General features: G+C 35.8%; 1 protein-coding gene across 18 annotated transcripts in view; it reads left to right on the top strand.

Annotated features, from left to right (window-relative positions):
* Positions 1–21,268, top strand: part of BAZ2B (bromodomain adjacent to zinc finger domain 2B) — a 395,156-nt gene that overhangs the window by 175,910 nt on the left and 197,978 nt on the right. For all 18 annotated transcript variants that reach the window (XM_034643322.1, XM_034643377.1, XM_034643371.1 and 15 more), the window contains one exon: positions 341–383. The gene's annotated coding sequence lies outside the window, so the exon portion shown is untranslated. The remainder of the gene's footprint in view (positions 1–340; positions 384–21,268) is intronic.

Here is a 21,268-nt window from a genome sequence, read left to right as displayed (position 1 = left end):
GTGATTCTCTTCTTAGTAAATATTTGAAAAGAGAAAGCAACCCAAAAGTCCTGTAGCTTATTTACTAATATGTTATGTTATGTTAACCCCAGGGGTGTTGCTGATTATAAGCAAAACATAATCTATCATGCTATGATAAATAATGGCCCCATAAACAACCTGCAAGTGCTTCATGCTTTATTTTTGTCAAGCCAGTGGTACCTCCCCTGACAACTTTAGATTCTTTTAAATATGACTATGGCATCAAGAAAGACAAACATTCTAAACAAATGTTTTCGTTTCTGAAATTACTTACTCAAATATGATTCAGCTGAATGCTATTTCTGTTTTCCTATTGCAGATTTCTCAACAGTGATGTCACAAGATTGACCACATTGATCACAGTAAGACCAAAATGATAATTAATCTTTTAAGGATGTTTTGTTTTCTCCAGGATGAGAATTGTGTTGGAAAATATTTGTAATTTTAAATTGTTATTCTTTCTTGCACAGGCAATTAAATATTTACATTTTCAATGAACCACATCTCTTATTTCTAGTTATTTAAATTCTAAAAATACTGCTTTAAGTGATTTAAAAACATTTAAAATGAAAATTACTTTTAATATATAACTGAAATTATAAGCTTAATTATATTAATATATTTCAGTGTGAATCATAATCTGAACATCCTGTTTTTTTAATTTTTGTTTTTACTAAAAAATGACAATATTTAAGGTGACTCCATATTAGGAAAAAATTTATAAAAATAAAATTACTTGAGACTGTAATCACTTATTAAGGAAGGACTGTGAAAACAGCCTTGAAAGGATTCTTAATCTTGCTTAAATTTTTCATTGATATTTAAATGATTTATAGAGAGTCTTCCAAATATGGAGAGTTGTTGAAAACAGGTAGTTCTCATAAGTAACTGATACTTTTCCTCTTTAATTTTGAAGTATTAATTTCTACTATATATAAGGAAATACATTTCTTAAAGGAAAAACTTTATCCAAGTCCTTGATCCACATTATTATAAAATTACTAAGTAGTAAAAAAAAATTTTTTTTTGAAAAATTCTTTTAAATAACAGAGAAATAATTTTAGAGTAAATTATTTACTCAATCTGTTTCTTTTATCCTGTTCTAAATGTTCATTAATTACATAAGCAGTAATTACCAGAAATGTAAATTCAGGGGCGCCTGGGTGACTCAGTCGTTAAGCGTCTGCCCTCTACTCAGGTCATGATCCCTGCGTTCTGGGATCAAGTCCGCATTGGGCTCCCTGCTCAGGGGAAGCCTGCTTCTCCCTCTCCCACTCCCCCTGCTTGAGTTCCCTCTCTCACTGCCTCTCTCTGTCAAACAAATAAATAAAATCTTTAAAAAAAAAAAAAAGAAATGTAAATTCATGTGTAGATAATCTTTGTATTTATGTTTTAACATTTTTTTTAAAAAACTGGGTTTTTTTTAAGCTTAACATTTTTTTAGAGGCCAGAGAGAACTTTTATTGTATTTTTAAAGGCTTTATCATCATCGAGTATACAGATGTTCAGATGTTTATGGCATATTCATTCATTTTCCTGAGGGATCACTTTAGCTATCTCTGATATGCGGCTCTTTGCTTGTTTGTCTTTTTCTTAATCAGAACTTTATTACCCTAACTGAATAGTCTACAACAAAATATTAACATATTTCTGTAGTAACCTTCTGTTTAGTATCGAGCACTTTACAATCAAGGAGGTTAACATTAGCATTGGATGAAAAATGTTTTTAATTTGAAATTGCTGACTCTCACTGTACATTTTTAGGGTAATATTAAGAGACAATGTAATTGCAGTTGTTCTAAATTCAAGAATTTCAGGAAGAGGGGTAGTATCCAATATTATCTGTTATAAAATAAGTTGAAGACTAAGAAGTATTCATTTGAGATGTTCATAAGTGACTGATAATAGAAACCCTTACTTTGTAATAATATCAGGGCTGTGAGGCCTTCTCCAGCCCCTTGAATCAAGAAAAGAGGGTAGATTTCAACACTGATTCCTGTTGAGGGGACTGTGGAGAGAGTAGTTCAAGTGTTGACCATGGGGTGGAAATAAAGGAAAGGATGATATGTTCAGAGAAAATGGAGAGGTTAAGGGACTAGTCAGAAGTAGATTAGTTGATGAAATGAGATGATAAAGTAATAGCTAAAAGAGTAGAATATTGTGGCTGGGGGAGGGAGGATATTATAGATTGTTTCAGAGCTGAAGCTGTAATGAGTTTTTGTATATTATATAATATACATCTTTTATAGTTTTTCCCCAGAAATTTGCTGAACTCAGGAGAATTTCTATTTTTCCCCAAGTTATCAACCACAGAAATGTTCAAATCTTCTAACTAATCTCCCATCTTCCTGGCCATCATCAGTTCCCTTGAAATCTGTATGTCCTCAGTTTAATCTTATTAAAGCATTCCTCTGATCTTTTCACTTCTTCATGTGAAGTTGTTTAGTTACTTCGTTTCCTCCAAGATCGAATCTAGAATCTAGATATCCTAACTTGGAATTCAAGCTCCTCCTCAATTTGGCTGTAACATATTTCCCAGCCAAATAATCCATTGTTCAAGAAGAATCCTACATTCTACCCAATGTGGATTAGATACTCCACATTGAAAATTCACTTTGGCTCCATACTTACCTTCGTGTCATTCCCTTTCCCTAGAATAGTCTTTTTTTTTTTAAGATTTTTATTTATTTATTTTAAAGATTTTATTTATTTATTTGAGAGAGAGAGAAAGCGAGCACGAGCAGGGGGAGAGGCAGAGGGCAGAGGGAGAAGCAGGCTCCTCACTGAACAGGGAGCCCGACATGGGCCTCGATCCGAGGATCCTGGGATCATGACCCAAGCCCAAGGCAGACACTTAACTGACTAAGCCATCCAGGCGCCCCGAAGTTTTTATTTTTAAATAATCTCTACACCCAACATGGGGCTCAAACTCATAACCCTAAGATCAAGAGTTAAATGCTCTACTGGCTGAGCCAATTAAGCACCCCTCCCTAGAATCTCCTTTTTCTATTTTAGGCTTTGGTTTTTTTCTGATGAACTCGACCTCTCCTCTAATACCATGTCCACATGTAATCATCTCTTTGAGGCTTTCCCTAAGCATCCTAATTGAAAGTGGTTCTCTCTCCCTAGTAGTTTGGTAATGCTTAATTTTTATTATTCCTATGTTACTGATAACATATATTCTCTTGTATTTTACATATTTTAATACATATTTTCCAACTGTGCTTAGCAAATGAGTATTCAGCCAGTGTTTGCTGGTAATCATAAATACCCCAGAGAGAGTTAAATTAATTAGCATCCTTAGTTTTCCTATATTAAAATTGAAATGGTATTAATGCATGAATATCCAAAAGTGAACCATGGGAAGAAAGGTGGATGGGAAAGAATGTAGGTTTTAGAACTAGAGAGAGCTTGGGGCTCATAGGTATCTCTGTCAGTTAAGCATCTGACTCTTGATTTTTAGCTCTGGTCATGATCTCAGCGTTGTGAGATCCAGCCCCTCCTCGGCCTCCATGCTCAGCAGGGAGTCTGCTCAAGATTCTCTCTTTCTCCCTCTCCCTCTGCCCCTCCCCTCCTCACTCCTTCTCTAAAATAAATATTTTTTTTTAAAGAATTAGAGAAAGTTCAAGTATTGATGCCACTTATACCAGGTATGTGACTATCAGTAAGTCAGCCTCTTTGTGCCTCAGTATCTTCACCTGTAAAATGATGTTACTTACATTTAAAAGGATTGTTATGCAAGATTTAAATATAATGTTTGTTAACTTTCTTCCCCCTTACTTAACTTAATATATGGCTTTTTTACACATACGTGAAGGTGCATGAAATCAGGTGTAAAGATCAGGGATATGCCCCAAACATCCAAATTTACCTTACTCACACATTGGGGCCCTTTTGTCTGTAAGTTTCAGTAAATAAATTTCTGCTTTCTATGTTACATATATTTTATGACAACTTAATTGACATATGAATTCCAACAAGGAGGCTGATTAGATCTTTTGATATGATGTGCTTTTACATAGGGAAAGAGTCTGACCTCACTAGAATACTAACATCTTAAAAGGCTAGAACAAACAATTCCCCTTAAACAACAGATGAGAAAGCCAAGGTCCAGAGAGTTTGAAGGAAGGTAATATGTGTAATGGTTAAGAATATGAACTGAGGTCAGAAAAACCTTTATTTAAGCATTGTGATCTTGAGTCAATTACATAGTCTAAGATCCATCTTTTTCCTCTCTAAAGCAGAGATAGTATTTATATCTCTAGGAGTGCTGTGAATATTAAGTGACATCATGCTTATAAAGCATAGCACAGAGGCTGGTGTGTACTAAATTCTTTTGACCCCTCATCATAGTCATATCATCACCTGTAAAGTTACTTTTCTCAAGTCATGTAGTGTGAAATCTTAGCCTAACCTGATTTTGCTTTATTCCACCATAATTTTTTTTTTTAAGATTTTATTTATTTATTTGACAGAGAGAGAGACAGCCAGTGAGAGAGGGAACACAGGCAGGGGGAGTGGGAGAGGAAGAAACAGGCTCCCAGCAGAGGAGCCTGATGCGGGACTCGATCCCAGAGGATCACGCCCTAAGCCGAAGGCAAACGCTAAACGACTGAGCCACCCAGGCGCCCCCCACCATAATTTTTAGTATTGTTTTGTGATCATGTCTACTTAATTAAAAATCTCTAAACAGCTTTGGGGTGCCTGGGTGGCTCAGTCAGTTAAAGCATCTGCGTTTGGCTCAGATCATGATCCCTGTGTCCTGCAATTGGATCCTGGGATTGAGCCCCATGTCAATGAGCTCCCCATGTAGCGGGGAGCCTGCTTCTCCCTCTCTGTCTCCCTCTGCCCCTGCTTGTGCTCTCTTGCACGCGCTCTCTCTCTCAAATAAATAAAACCTTTAAGAAATAAAATAAATAAAAAATAAAATAAAATTCTCTGAACAGCATTTATAGGAAGTATAATAAAATAACTCACAGATTTTTTCCTTCTCAAATCTTTCCAGATTCTTTGTCTTCTTTGAGAGTATTCATGCCATTTCACTTACATGCAGTTTTGTTAATATGTAATTTCATTAATACATTAGCTATATTTTTAAATATTCTGATTTAACGTTTTGCTATGTATTTTATTTTATTTTTTTATTTTTTGAAAGATTTTATTTATTTATTTGACAGAAAGAGACAGCCAGCGAGAGAGGGAACACAAGCAGGGGGAGTGGGAGAGGAAGAAGCAGGCTCCCAGCGGAGTAGCCTGATGCGGGGCTCGATCCCATAACGCCGGGATCACACCCTGAGCTGAAGGCAGGTGCTTAAGGACTTAGCCACCCAGGCGCCCCTGCTACGTATTTTAATAATCTGCTACCAAGCAACTTTTAAAATAATTAAAATGCCCTTTTCTGGGTTTTTTTGTTTGTTTGTTTGTTTTTTGTTTTTAAAGAGAGAGAGAGAACTCACATGTGTGTGTGAGCAGGGGGAGGGGCAGAGGGACAGGGAGAATCTTAAGCAGGCTCCATGCCCAGTGTGGAGCTTGATGAGGGCTGATCTTACAACCCTGAGATTGTGACTTGAGCTGAAATCAAGAGTTGGATGCTTAACCAACTGAGCCACCTAGGCGCCCCAAGCCTTTTCTGATTTTATTAATATTCCTTTTTCCTTTGTAATTTTATTATAAATATTACTTAAATTTTATAGAGATTAATCTCTACCAACAGAAATATTTCATTTAAAAATTGAAATTTAGGAGCTCCTGGGTGGCTCAGTCAGTTAAGTGGCTGCCTTCAGCTCAGTTCATGATCTTGGGGTCGTGGGATCAAGTCCTGCATCAGTGTCCCTGCTCAGCGGGGACCCTGCTTCTCCCTCTCTCTCTGCCGCTCCCCCTGCTTGTGCTCTCTCACTCTCTCTCTCTCTCTGTCAAATAAATAAATAAATAAATCTTTAAAAAGAATTGAAATTTTAGAAGGAATTATTAGACAATTTTACAATGTACACACTGCTAGAAATATTGGCAGTAGGTAGCAAATTTAAAATGTCAGCTACCTTGGTGACTAACATAATATAATAAAAAAACATTAAAATTAAAAAAAATGTCAGCTACCTACCACAGATAAGATATAACCAAGTGTCATAGTGACTGGTAGTTGTCCCTAAATGTTGATTTTCCCTGTCTACTAATTTTTTTCCTAACATATGAATACCTGGAACAAAAATATTTCCCAGTTTCCCTTGCCTCTAGATGTGGTCATGGGCCTAAGGTTTGGCTAGAGATAAATGAGCAGAAGTACTGTGTACAACATAAAGGAAGGGTTGCATTCCCTCTTTTTTTCCCCCTTCCTTGCCGCCTGAAATGGGGACATGATAATTGGAAATGAGTGGAAACCCCAAACCAAAAATGGGCAAAGCAATAAAAAAAGAAAGTCTCTAATATCTTCAGGATCTTACCTTGTCCATGTCTACACTGGTGTCTTCCTCTGGACTTCCTTAATATGACAGAGATAACTTATTTTTTGTAAGCCACTAGATTCAGGGTTTCTGTCACTCATGCCGAAAACGAATCCTGATACACCAAAATAATTTGACGAAGAAAGTTTATGCCATTGCTGAAATGTCTTTGGTTAGTTTATATTTCATTTACTTTTACTGAACTCTGCTGTCACTTTTGATAGCTTGGATTTTAGGAGAAAAACAGGAAAGGGAATGACTCACTGTGGCTAGGGAAGGAGACTAAATAAACCTTTACGGAGAAGAATGACATCTGGGCTAGGTTTTTGAAGTATGAATTAGAAGAAAACACTAATTTCAAAAGATACATGCACCTCTTTGTTAATGCAGCATTATTTACAATGGCCAAGATATGAAGCAACAGAAGGGTCCATTGGTAGATGAATGGTAAGGAAGATGTGGTAAATGTGTGTGTATGTTTACACACACACACACACACACACACACAGACAAGGAGGAATATTATGCACACATAAGAAGGATGAGATCTTGCCATTTGTGACAACATGGATAGACCTAGAGGGTGTTATTCTAAGTGAAATAAGTCAGATCGAGAAAGACAAATACCATATGATTTCATTCATATGTGTAAAGCACTCATGTGAAAAAACAAAACAAATGAATAAACAAAGACAAAACATAATCAGACCTATAAGTACAGAGAACAAACTGATGGTTGCCAGAGGGGAGGAGGTTGGGGGGATGGGCTAAGGGGATAGTGAAGGGGAGTGGGAGACATAGGCTTCCAGTTATGGAATGAAGAAATCACAGGAATATAAGGCACAGCATAAGAAATACAGCCAATGATGTTATGGTAGTGTTGTATGGTGACAGATGCTAGCTGCACTTGTGGTGAGCGTAGCATAATGTATAAACTTGTTGAATCACTATGTTGTACACCTGACACTAATGTGATATTTTTGTGTCAACTATGCTCAAATAAAAACAGGTTGTTTTTTTGTTTTGTTTTGTTTTTTTAAAGAAGAGAATCCAGAAAGAGGAAATAGGATATAGATTTGGAAAGAACATATATTCCAGGACATGCAAATATTTTGGTCCAATACTGTTGAAATATAAAATTTGAGGAAGTAAATGAGTTAAAGTTTAGATTTTGTACGAGTTTACTTACCAAGAAGTTTGGTAAGTGCTAGGTACCTAACAAAGAGTCCTTTTAATATTATATATTTTTTTCTTTATTTTTATTCTTATTTTTTCATGTTTTTTCCATTAAATATTCTAAAAATAAATATGTCTTCTCTAAGTGTTGAGAAAGGAAGAACAAAACTAATATTTATTCACTGTTTTTTAAGATGGTAGGTGCTTTCTATTTGAGTCTTTATTATTGCAGTTTACAGATGACTAAACTGAGACTCGAAAAGGTCAAGTGTCTTTCCCAGTGTGTTCTATTGATATATAAGTCATTATTTGCAAAGTAGAGAGATCAGCCATTTCTAGAAGAAGTCTGGCATGTATTAACTGACCTTTATTTTTCTACTTTTTTAAATACCAAAACCAGATATGTGTATTTGGATAAAAGACCTTCCCCCTCCTTAGTGCATCTCCAGCAAAAGTTGTACCATTATACCATTAATGGAGCTAAAAGCATGCATGGTGTTCTTGGTGAATGACTGCAGATACAAATGATACTAAACTTTTGTGCACAAGTGGAAGTGTACAATGTTACAGGCTCATTTGGTTTTAAAATTAGTTCTTACCTAAAAATTCTAAATGAGCTACTGTTTAATAAATATGCCTTAAAAAAGAAAAAGGCAGTAATCTTAGCATAGTCTAGAAATAATTATAGAAGCATGAGAGAATATAAAAGAAAAAAGTTTTCTACTTTGGTTTGGTGGGTTTTTTTGCTGTAATCAGTAGTGAGTCTAGCACCTAGACTAGGTAAATGTTTTCTGAATTAAAGTGACTTAAAATTTAATTTTGTTAGTACATCATTCTCTTCTCTCACACTTTCTAGAACACTACTGCAGACTTCCAAATGTTAGTCAAGGAGCAGATAAAATACAAATATAATCTGGAAAAACTGTTACAGAGATGAGAGGAAGGTTGTTATAGACTGAGTCATGGAATTATGAAATTTGTTTCTTACTATTTTTCTATAAATATACAAAGGAAAAACTGTAGAAGAGGAAAGATTTTGATAAAAATGGAAAATTCTTATTGTATAGCATCAAAAGGGCACCTAAGTTAACATGTCATAGATGTTTTAAAAAAAAAAAGTTTAAGTAGGGGCTCCTGTGGATGGCCCATTTGATTAAGAGTCTGACTTTGTTCCGGCTTGGGTCATGATCTCAGGGTTGTGGGATCAAGCCCCACATCAGGCTCCACGCTCAGCACAGTCTGCTTGGGATTCTCCTTTCCTTCCCCACTCCTTGCATGCTCTTTCTCTCTCTTTCTCTCTCTCTCTCTCAGACAAATAAAATATATTTTTTTAAGTTTAATGCAAATATTCCTGATGCTGTCCTTATGTAAATGCATTTTTTCAAGTGCATTTTAAAAACATTACATCAATAGGTATATTTCCATCATAATATAAGATAGTGCAAGTAGACTTTTCCACATGCAAAATATGCCATCTATTTTATAAATAGCACATCTAATGTTTACAATTTTATTCTCTGATTTGCTTTAGTCTCAGGAAAAACTACTTAAGTTTTATTCATAAAATTCATGGTTTTCGTCTCTTTACTGTCCCTATTACTGAATATTTCTGGGTGTCTTTTTTTTTTTTTTACTGTAGTTCTTTCATATTTTTAGTGTCGAACTTATAGAAAGGAAATTTTAGGAAACTTACACACTTGACAGTAAACTCAAATGTCACAGTTCCCCTTAAATGTTACCTCCTTCATAAAACCTCTGGATCCCTTTGCAGTTGGAATTAGTACCCCATCATTTCTGCCTTTCTAGTATTTGTTATCTCTGTCATTGCAGTGTTCTTCCACACTACCTTGGACCTAAGTATATAGTTATATTCTCTGTGGAGAGAGGGTTTGGAACAGTAATTTACAAGTGTTAATATAAAAGAAGCATATTCTTTTATCACCTGGGATGCTTACCTTATAACCAATTACTACCATGTACTTTCAGGACTATGATTTTGTTTAATTATGTCAGTCTAATAAGAAAAGAACAAAAATAGATTTGACATGTACAAGTGGTTCATTTGTATCAAGTGAGGCCAGATGACATCAGAGTGAACTAAATTAAAGCTTTGTAGTAGTTTGAGTAGAAAGAAATGGTGGCAATATTAAATTGTTCAGGGAACACTAGATTATAAGATAGGCCTGCCAAACTCAAATGTAACTGGAAAATAATGGGGAAGTAGCAATCAGTACCATATTCCATCATGTTGCGTACCATGATTTCGTTTTAGCAAAAACGTCATATGGTAGCAATTTGAAATCTATTAGTTTTGTGGCTTTTTGGGGGGGCGGGGAGAGAGATGGAGACAGCATGTGCAAGTGGGGTGAGGGGGTGGACAGAGCGAGAGGGAGAGAGAGTATCTTAAGCAAGCTCCATGCCCAGTGTGGAGCCTGACTGGGTGCTCAGTCTCAGAACCCTGAGATCATGACATGAGCTGAAATCAAGAGTTGGATGCTTAACCACCTGGGCCACCCAGGTGCCCCTAGTTTTGTAGCTTTTATGTGCATACTTTGTAAATTTGTTTTGGTAGTATATTGAATTAGATCTAATAGCAGGAAGAGTTTATCCTTATCCATAGTTTTACTTTTCTATGTATTTTGGTAATATAATAATTTTATTGATTTCAGTCTACCCATGTGTTCACAAGACATTTTTTTCTCCATTTGTAGGGGTCTATACATAAGTTGCAGAAACATTCTTATAAAGCTCTTGTCTGTGTTATGAGATGAGTTTTGTGTTTGGCTACGTCACCTGTTAGACTGTAAAGTCTTCACTATCTAGTAAAGGCATAGATTATGTTTTATTCATTCTTGCAGTTCCCTTAGAGTCTGTTAGATTGCTTTGTATTCAATAGTGGCACAGTGGAAATTTATTCAATAAACTCTCCTGTGCTGGTGTGTCTCTTAGTGTGATAATGACCAGAATGGATGAATACATAGAAAACATACAGAGAATATATACTTTAACAATTTGAAATTCGTGCAGGTTAGTAAATTCTTCTTTTTAAATTAAATATCCCCTAGGATTTTGATCACTTACCATGTTGTATGAATTACCTGAAATTGATAAAGGATCTATAGGTTGGTAAGGGGAAAATGAAAGATTACATGGCAGGCTAGAACTGAATGTCGAGATGTAACCAGAGTGCTTCAGGGAGCAAGATGGTGCATCATTGCAAAAATGTAGTTTTATTTTTATATAGTTAGGGCAGCTTGAGAGCATTGATTTCTCAAGGAAGAGGAAAACACAGGAGAATGGAATGGAGAGGGATATGGGAAGTCACTAAAGACGCCGTCTTCCACTTCTGTGGTACTGCCTGAAGCCACAGTGCCTAGGGAGTGGTCCCTTTAGTTTAGGTGGAATTAAAACTGGCATAAATTTTAAATCCTCTAGAGTAATATAGTCAGTACATTTTCTACTTTCTAATTCTGTTATATTAGATTTTTGCATGATGTTGCCACAGCATAGAGTTTACTTATCTTACTAACTTCTTAAATATCTTCCCATTTCCTACTTAAATTGAATTACCTATTCCTAAATTTCAAAGCCATTCAAAGTTAGCTTTGTCCTATGTAACTTTCCAACACACAGATTTTTTTCTAGTCAGAACATTCTTTTTTTTTAAGAACATTCTTTTTCTAAGAAAGATTTATTTATCTATTTTAGTGTGCGAGAGGGAGAGAGAGAGAGAGAGAGAAGAGAGCACAGGGAGGGAGGGGCAGAGGGAGATGGAGAGAGAGAGAGAATCTCAAGTAGACTCCCCGCTGAGCACAGAGCCCTGCACAGGGCTCACTCCCATGACCTTGAGATCATGACCTGAGCTGAAATCGAGTCAGATGCTCAACCTACTAAGCCACCCAGGGCTCCTCGTCAGAACATTCTTATAACTAGAACATAGAATGATGATTTTGTCTGTGTGTCTTTTTCCATACATCATTTCCTTTGCTTGAAGTGTTGTTTCCTCTTTATCCAGTGCCAATTCATTGAGTGGTCTTGTAGTCTTTTATGACAACTGTAACCTTCACTGAGCTCCCTTTCCTCTCAACATTTTATCTTATTTCCTGACCACAGACTTTTGAATTTTAGAATACCTGTTTGCAGTTCTATAGGTGACATTGGTTCCTTGCTCTTCCACAGCACTAAACTAAACATGTCTAAACTTGAACACATTCTCTTCTAATTTCCCAGAAACTTTTTCCTCTTTATATATTTCCTGTATTGGTCAATGATATCAACATCCACTCAGCCACCCAAACCAGAAATACTAGTTATCTTTAACTACTTCTTCAAAAGTTATTATCTGGTCTGATACTAAATCATTGCATGCAGTGTAATAATAAGAGCCAGTGTTTATGGAGTGCTCGCTGTGTGCTAGGTACTAATCTAAGAATTTGATTTGTAGTAACTCATTCGATCTTCCTAACAACTTTACTTATCACTCCTCTTTTATGTAAGAAAGACATGTATTTTCTAATGCAAGTACACACCACCACCATGAAGCTGTGCATCCAAATGAAAACAATAGAAAACTTATTGAATATGATCAAGACTAATTTACAAGAAATAGTAAAGATAGAGGGACATATTAAATGATACCAGGGGATGAAATTAGTAAAGTCCATATTGGGAAACTCTAAAAAACAGAAAACCTATTTTCTTTAACTAAAAATATTAACGGCATGGGATGTAGTGGGAATAGTTACAGATTAAAAGAGACTTGAGGCACATGTCAGCCTATTCTAATGTATATGTCATATTTGAATCCAAACTCAAACAGTTTAAAGATATTATAAGACAGGGGCGCCTGGGTGGCTCAGTCGTTAAGCGTCTACCTTTGGCTCAGGTCACGATCCCAACGTTCTGGGATCGAGCCCTGCATTGGGCTCCCCGCTCAGCGGGAAGCCTGCTTCTCCCTCTCTCACTCCCCCTGCTTGTGTTCTCTCTCTTGCTGCCTCTCTCTGTCAAATAAATAAAATCTTTTAAAAAAAATTATAAGACAAGGAAATGTATACTGATTCAATATTTAATATTAAGGAATTATTGTTAAAAAGTATTATAGCTGTGATAGTGGTGTTTGGCTGTTTAGGTAAAAAGCACAGGTCTTTACCTAAAGGCATAAGCATATATGTCAGAGGCTTGAGAAAAAAACTGCTTTCACCAATCACTTTTTTTAACTTGGTCTCTGATTAAAGGGGTGACAAAACATTTAGTTCAATACCATTTATTAGACATAAAATATAATTTGTGATTTTACTAATACACAATTCCACAAAAAAATTCACTATGGTGTCATGTTTTCTCAATATTCAGTGTTTGTTTTACAGAAATATGGGTAGTTGAAGGGAATAAAAACTAATATTTCTAGAACTTCTATAAAAATGATGATGATCATAGTCAGCAGCTGAGTACTTAACTATGTGCCAGCCGCCCTTTTATGAGGTTATTGTTTTAACTTATTTCATCCTCCTAACTTCATGAGGGCAGTATTGTTATTATCCTCATTTTATAGAGGGGAAAAGAGCTATAGAGAGGTTAAACAATTCCAGAGTTACATTGTTATTAATCAGTGAAGTTCAGAGTTAAAGCCCATTCAGTTTGACTTGTGTCTTTACTATACTACTTTTTTGCCATGGTGCTATTAATATTTATCTCATTTACTTCATTTATTTTGGAATGTCTTAATTTCTCCCTCATTTTCAACATATAGTTTTGCCAGATATAGAATCCTTGGTTGATAATTGTTTTTCTTTTAGCACTTTAAATATGTCACCTCACTGCCTCTGGCCTCCATGCTTTCTGATGAGAAATTGGCTGTTAATTTTATTGAGGATTCCTTGTAAATGATGAGTTGCTTCTCTCTTGCTTCTTTTAAGATTCTATTTTTGTCTTTGTCTTTCAACAGCTTTATTGTGTCTCAGTGTGATTCTGTCTGTGTTTATCCTTTTGAACGCATTGATCTCTTTAGAGGTATAGATTTGTGTTTTTTTCCCAAATTTGGGAAGTTTTCAGTCATTATTTCTTCAAATGTTTTTCTGCCCCTTTTTCTCTTCTCCTTTTGAGACACCCATAATACATCTGTTCATTTCTCCATACTTTTTTCTTTCTGTTCCTCAGACTAGATAATCTGAATTGGCCCATCATCAAGTCTCTTGGTTCTTTTCTATGTCTGTTCAATCTGCTTTGAACCCCCCTAGTGACTTTTTCATTTCACTTATTGTACTTTTTAACTCTTGCATTTTTATTTAGTTTCTCTTTATCATTTCTTTGTCTTTATTGATATTCTCATTTTGTTCAGATATTATTTTCCTGGTTTCTTTTTGTTCTTTGTCCATGGTTTTTGTTAGCTCTTTGAGTGTAATTAAGACTGAAAATTTGTTGCTAGTGGAACTGCCCTACAAGAAATGATAAAAGGAGTTCTTAATGCTGAAATGAAAGGACATAGACGGTAACTAAGAGCCATATGAAGAAATAGAAAAACTCTAATAAAGATAACCACATAGGTAAATAGATAGGGAACATAGTGCTTTGAAGGAAAAAAATAGAAGGTCAATGTAGCTAGAGTACAGAGAACAAGGATTATGGTTTGAGATTAACAACCAAAAGATAAAGGGCATTGTAGAATAAGAAGGTGTTCCCCCCACCCCCTTTACCTTAAGAGCAATGAGAAATGTTTGAAGTGTAAATTAAAGTTTGAATTGTCAACAACCCAATTCCAATTGAGGCTCGCAGAAGCTGAGCAGCTCACCTAAGGTCATACAGTGATCAAGAGGTAGAACAAGGGTCATAATCCAGGAATGTCTTGATCTAATATCCTGACTACTGCATTCTTTAAAATACAAATTTAAGAAATATTCAAGAAATTATAAGCTTGAAATTTCTGTGGCCTAAAATTGTTCATTATTACTTAGCAAATGATAACAAAATGCCAACTACGTTTGAGGGATGTGATTTTTACTTGTTCCAAATGCAGTCATGGTCATACTAATTTCTTTTAGCTCTGCTTGTGACTGACCTATTGCTCCTCAGTAAACAGGTGAACCCATGACTCTCAGTTAGTGACCATTATAACAAACATGTATTTGATCTTTTCCTATGATTTCTTCCACTTTTAACTCCTGCCCTCTAAGGGGGAATTGACAATGAAGGCTAATTGTGTGCCAGACAGTCTCCAAGTATCATTTTATCTTATACTTACTGATATTAAGTAACTATTCCAAGTTGACATAATTAGTAATTGGTGTAACTGGGATTCAGATTCATACTTCTCTAAAGTAAAGGATGTACTTAAAGATTCTGCCTGGGGAACTCTTCCCTAAAAAGGAATTGTGAGCCATTCATTCATTCAATCAATCAGTATATTATCTGCTTCACATTCAGTCACTCATTTATTCATTTATTTAACAAATGTTTATGGAACACTGACTTATATGCTTCCACTATCTAGCTATTGTGGATATTGTGGTCAATAAGACAAATTTCCTTCTGTTTACTTTTATCAAGTTTACTTTCTAGTAAGAGAGCAGAAGTAAATAAATACATAAAATATTTTTAATAATTGATAAGATCTCCTAAGGAGGGTGAAAACTAAGGAAAATGTGATAGCACATATGGGGCAGGGTAGAATTGAGGGCAGTGTACATATAAAAGTTGGGGAAGGCCTCTGTGAGGGGCTAACACTCATATTGAGAAATCATCAGCAGAAGGAGCCAGCCATGTAAGGATCTGAGGAAATAAGAATCACAGTGCTGAGACTAGGATATTGTAAACTAGGGAGTATAGGTAGGCAGATGTCATCAAAACTAGTTCAACTTTTTTCTCAGTGTGAAGAAAAGCCACTGGATGTCTTTAGGTTGGTGGTTGATTTTATTTTCCTTCATCTCATGTTTAATTTGAAAATGTTCCGTATTCAACTTTTCTCCTATTGGAAGCTTTTAAAGAGGAAGACATGTCTAGTACATTGATGGTTTAAAGCAATATTATAAATTCTTTATGATTTATATTTTTGGAGGTATTCTGTTTTCTTATTCTTAAATTATATATACCATTGCTTTCAAAATTAAGCATTTTCCACCATCTTAAAGAGAACTTCATGGATATGCATTGTCCCTTGACCCTAAACATTACATTGTGCCTTTTGAATTACTTGGTAAATTTCCAAAGATAGAAAATACACTGTTTCTAGTCTTTTCTTTAGGAGCTTAGGATCTAGTGAAGAAACAAACACACAAACCAGTCATTATAGATGTGGTAGATCCTGTCATAGAGGTATATATACAATGTTTTTGGGATATGGAAAGAATGGTGTGATCCCTGAGGGTGGGAAAGCCCTCATCAAAAATTTTCATTGTACAGAGATTTTCCATTATGCTTTTTGAAGCATAGGAGGGGCTAGGTATCACTATTTGAACAGTGATGCTTAATGCTACAAAAAATCTTTAAAAAGAGTTTGTTATGTCTAGCTATATAGCAAAATAACTAAGTGGTACCTGATTTAGTATATACGAGAAAGTCAAATTTCTTTCCTCAGTGGAGGCTGAAAAAGCATTCAGGGTGCTCTTTCTTACTACTGCCCTTTCACCCTTCTGTTTTCTCTCTTCCTTTATCCTCCATTTTTGTTAAGTGTACATGAGGTGGGAAGAAGATGAAATAAGTTTTGAAGGAAGGTGTCATAGCAACTTTGGGGGGGTGTTTGAGGGAGGAGGTGTGATTATAAAAAGGGAATTTTAATTTATTTTTGAGCTGGTGATAGCCTCTTCTGATGGTCCTCAACTGGGAGCTTAGATCTTTCCCCCACTCAAAATCCCAGCTAGATATATAATGTTTCCTATCATAATATTAAGCAGGCACTCTCAGAAATAAACATTTGAGAGTGATATGAGATTAATGTCAGTACAACTGGAATGAGCAACATGACACTAGCAAAGAAAACTATGTGCTTGGTAAGTCTGTTGGTCAAGAATCAGAGGAAGGATTCTTAGAAAATAAAATTGTATGAAACCTAGGCAGATGCCCAAAGAGAAAGTACCAACTTACAAACAAATGAAGAGTATCCGCATGTCAGGATATGAAGAGAAATGAAAGCAGTACAATGTAATTTAGAACATAAGTATGCTGAGAGAATTGAAGGAACTGAAGGAGAGGGGGTGTTATTTCCTCCTTAGCAGTTAAGTATTCAGTCAAAAAAAGAGTGTGGTGTTGTACAGAGTGAATATAAAAAGAAAAGGTAAAAGAAAAATACTGCAGACTTTCAAGGAAGTGTAGCCAGCCTTTATATAATAAAAAATGACCTTTAAAGTTAATTGCATGAGAGTGATTACCCCTGAAACTAGCATCTTCCAATAGAAGATGATTTTTAATGTGGAAAAAATTCATGAGACTGAGGGAAGAGGGCAATAGGTAGCTTGAACATATATATTTAGTTTGGCTAATTGCTGAAGGCCCACTAATTTGATAGAAAAAATGCATTTTAAGAAAAAAAGAAATAGGAGAGGGATGAATAGCAACAAAATTCTGGAAGCTGGAGAGTGGACAGATGAGTAGCAACCAATTTAGAAGAGTGAGAGAACTGAATAATTAGCTGACAATGAAGAGAGCTGGGAAGAAATGCAGTTTATACCTTTGAAACCCTTGAGGACTTGGGAATGATCAATTCCAGGTATCTCTGGAAGAGGCGACAACTGGTGGGGGACAATTTATAGGTACAAGTGAATCTTTAGAGACAAAGACTGTATGAAAATGTAAAATGTTTGTTAAACATTCATTAACCATAGAAGTCCAGGGTGTTTGGGTGGCTCAGTCAGTTAAGTGTCCGGCTTTGGCTCAGGTCATGATCTCAGGGTCCTGGGATTGAGCCTCGCATCAGGCTCTTTGCTCAGCAGGGAGCCTGCTTCTCCCTCTGCCTGCTGCTCCCCCTTGCTGAGCTTGCTCTCTCCCTCTCTATCTCTCAGTGTCAAATAAATAAATAAAATCTTTTAAAATAAACATTAAAAAGTCCATTTAGCCAGTTATATTCTTCAGATCTTCTGTACTTAACACAGTTGGATGCCTCCTTCACTCAGTAGAAGACTGGAGGCTTATCCTCTGGAATGGATAAAATTGAGGGTCTTTGGAATTTAGGTAAATGAAACACCTTTGTGGGGAAGGACATCAAAGGAGATGGGATTTGAATGAAGGCTTATTATATACTGAATATTGTGATCTCCCAGTCACCCTTGCTAACTTGGCTCTTATAGAAAAACCTAAGGTTAAAAACATCAAAGGGATTCCCAAGTGAAATGGCTAGCCAGGTGAAATCCACAGTTGACAAGCCTCATACAAGTTGACAAAATTTCCAATTGTGTTTTTAATGTTCCATTCTATAATATGAGTGAATATGCAAGGGTCATCAGATATTTGAAGAAAGCCTGTGTTAGAAATACAAAAGACCTAAACAGATAAGTAGAAAAAAAAATTAGAGGAAACAGAGACTCTACAAGAGGAAGAAAACTTAAATAATTAGTATGATTAATATCTTTTAGAGAAGTAAGAGAAGACAATGTGATGTGTCCATGTCGCAAGAGTTTGCTATAAAAAATGAGTGGGCAAAAACCAGAAAGCTCTCAGAAATTAAAATATCAAATGAAAAGCTTACTTAGAAGGATTAGAAGATAACATTGAGGACATCTCATAAAAAATAGATAAGAGGAAGTAGAAAACAGGAGAGAAATCATTATAGGACCAAGACAGAAGGTATAATCTGAATTATAGGAGAGAAATATATATATTATTTATATAAAAAGAGAGGGAGGGAGGAAGGGGGAGATGGGGGAAGGGAGTAAGAGAAGAAAAAATTTGAGGGAGGATATCTGTAATAAGTAATTACAATTTTTTTTTTCCCCTCATACAAAAGACTTTTGCATTTTTTAAATGTTCTTAACCCTGGGGTACTTATCTTTTCTCACTGGAAAAGAACTTGATCAAGTCCTGTTTGCCTTTTTTTTTTTTTAACTTTCTTTTTATTGAGGTGAAATTCATATGACATAAAATTTACCATTTAAAAGTGAACAGTTTAGGGGCACCTGGGTGGCACAGCGGTTAAGTGTCTGCCTTCACCTCAGGGCGTGATCCCGGTGTTCTGGGATGGAGCCCCACATCAGGCTCCTCCGCTGTGAGCCTGCTTTTTCCTCTCCCACTTCCCCTGCTTGTGTTACCTCTCTCGCTGGCTCTCTCTCTCTCTCTGTCAAATAAATAAATAAAGTCTCTTAAAAAAAAAAAGTGAACAATTTAGGGCATTCATGATGTTATATCCTGTCTGTATGAATTTACCTATTTTGAAGATTTCATGTAGATGGAATAGTATATATATGAAGTCTACATATATGTTTCTGGCTTCATTCACTTGTTCTGGAGGTTCCTCTACCTTGTAGCTGGTATCAGTATTTCATTCTTATTTGTATCTGAATAACACATTGTATGTGTATACCACAATTTGTTTATCTGTTCATCCATTGATGGACATTTGAGTTGTTCCACTTTTTTCATGCTGCTATGAACATGTGTATATTTGTACTTGTTTGAGTATCTGTTTTTAGTTCTTTTGAGTAGGTACCTAGGAATGGAATTGCTGGGTTAGATGTTAATTCTATGTTAACTGTTGGAGAAACCACCGAACTGTTTTCCCCAGCAGCTGAATCATTTTGCTTTCCCACCAGCAATGTAAAATATTTCCAATTTCTTCATTTCCTTGTTAATATTTGTTACTTGTATTTGTTTATTTTTTAGTATTATAGCTGTGCTAGTGGGCGTGAAGTGGTACCTCATTGTGGTTTTGATTTGCATTTCATACATTGCTGATGATTTTGAGTGCCTTTTCAAGTGGTTATTGGCCATTTATGTATCTTCTTTGGATGTATATTCAAATCTTTTGCTCATTTTTAAATTGGTTCTTTGTCTCTGTGTTGTTGAGTATTAAGACTTCTTTATATATTTTGGATATTAGACTTTTACCAGATATATGATTTGCAAATATTTTCTCCTATTCTATAGATTATCTTTTCACTTTCTTAATAATACTTTTGATCCCCCCAAATTTTAATTCTTTGAAATCCAACTGATCTGTTTTTTTCTTTGTTACTTTTGTTTTTGGTGTCGTATTTAAGCACCCATTGCCAAATCCAGGTTCTTGAAGATTTACCACTATGTTTCTTCTAAGAGTTTTATGATTTCACTTATGTTTAGGTTGTTGATCCATTTTCTAAGATTTTATTTTTGAGGAATCTCTTACACCCAACATGAGGCTCAAACTTAACACCCCTGAGATCAGGACTCCCAGGCTTTACCGACTGAGGCAGCCAGGTGCTCCAATCCATTTTGAATTAATTTTCATATATATTGTGAGATAGGGGTCCAACTTAGTTCTTTTGCATATAGATACCCGGTTTTCCCAGCACCATCTATTGAAGAGACTCTTCTTTCTTCCACTGAATGGTCTTGGTGTTCTTGTCAAAACTCAAGTCGGGGGGTGCCTGGGTGGCTCAGTCGTTAAGCGTCTGCCTTCGGCTCAGGGCATGATCCTGGAGTCCTGGGATCGAGCCCCACATCAGGCTCCTCTGCTGGGAGCCTGCTTCTTCCTCTCCCACTCCCCTTGCCTGTGTTCCCTCTCTCAATGGCTGTCTCTCTCTCTCTGTCAAAGAAATAAATAAAATCTTAAAAAAAACACAAAAAACAAAAACCTCAAGTCAGCCATTGGGTATATATGTTTGTCCTCACACCAGTGCCACACTGTTTTCATTGTTGTAGCTTTGAGTAAGTTTTGGAATTGGGAACTGTGAGTTTTCTAACTTTGTTCTTCTTTTTAAATACTATTTTGGTTATTTGGGGCCTCTTGAAATTCCACATAAATTTGAGGATTAACTTTTCTATTTCTATAATGAAGAAAGCTGTTGGAATTCTGATAGTAACTGCATTGAATCTGTTCACCACCTTGGGTAGTGTTGCCATCTTAAAAATACTAAATTTTAAAATCCATGAGCATTGAATGTCTTTACATTTTTTTGCGTCATCTTTAATTTTTTTAGCAGTGCTTTGTAGTTTTCAGTGTATAGGTCTTTCACCTCCTTGGTTAAGTTTATTCCTAGGTATTTTGTTCTTTTGGATGCTACTGTAAATGAAATTGTTTTCTTAATTTCTTTATTGGATTGTTCACTGTTGGTGTTCTATACATGTCTGATTTTTTGTGTGTTTGTATGTGCGTGTGTGTATGCATGTGTATTCATCTTGTATTCTGCAGCTTTGCTTGAATTTGTTTATTAATGCTAGTCAGGGTTTTTTTGATCTTCAGGATTTTCTGTCTTTGGGATCATGTCATCCACAAATAGAGATAGTTTTACTTTCCCGTTTGGATGCCCCTCCCTTCCTTTCTTCCTCCCTCCCTCCTCTTTCTTCCCTCCCTCTCTCTGTCTCTGTCTCTCTCTCCCTCTCTTTCTTTCTTTTTTTGCCTAATTACTCTGGCTAGAACTACCAGTGGTGAAAGCTGTAATTCTTGTCTTCTTCCTGATCTTAGGAGGAAGGCTTTTAGTCTTTCACCATTTAGTTTGATGTTGGCTGTGGGT

The sequence above is a fragment of the Ailuropoda melanoleuca genome, chromosome 2, assembly GCF_002007445.2.
Source record: "Ailuropoda melanoleuca isolate Jingjing chromosome 2, ASM200744v2, whole genome shotgun sequence".
Lineage (NCBI taxonomy): Eukaryota > Metazoa > Chordata > Mammalia > Carnivora > Ursidae > Ailuropoda > Ailuropoda melanoleuca.
This window is presented reverse-complemented; position numbering and strand designations above follow the sequence as displayed.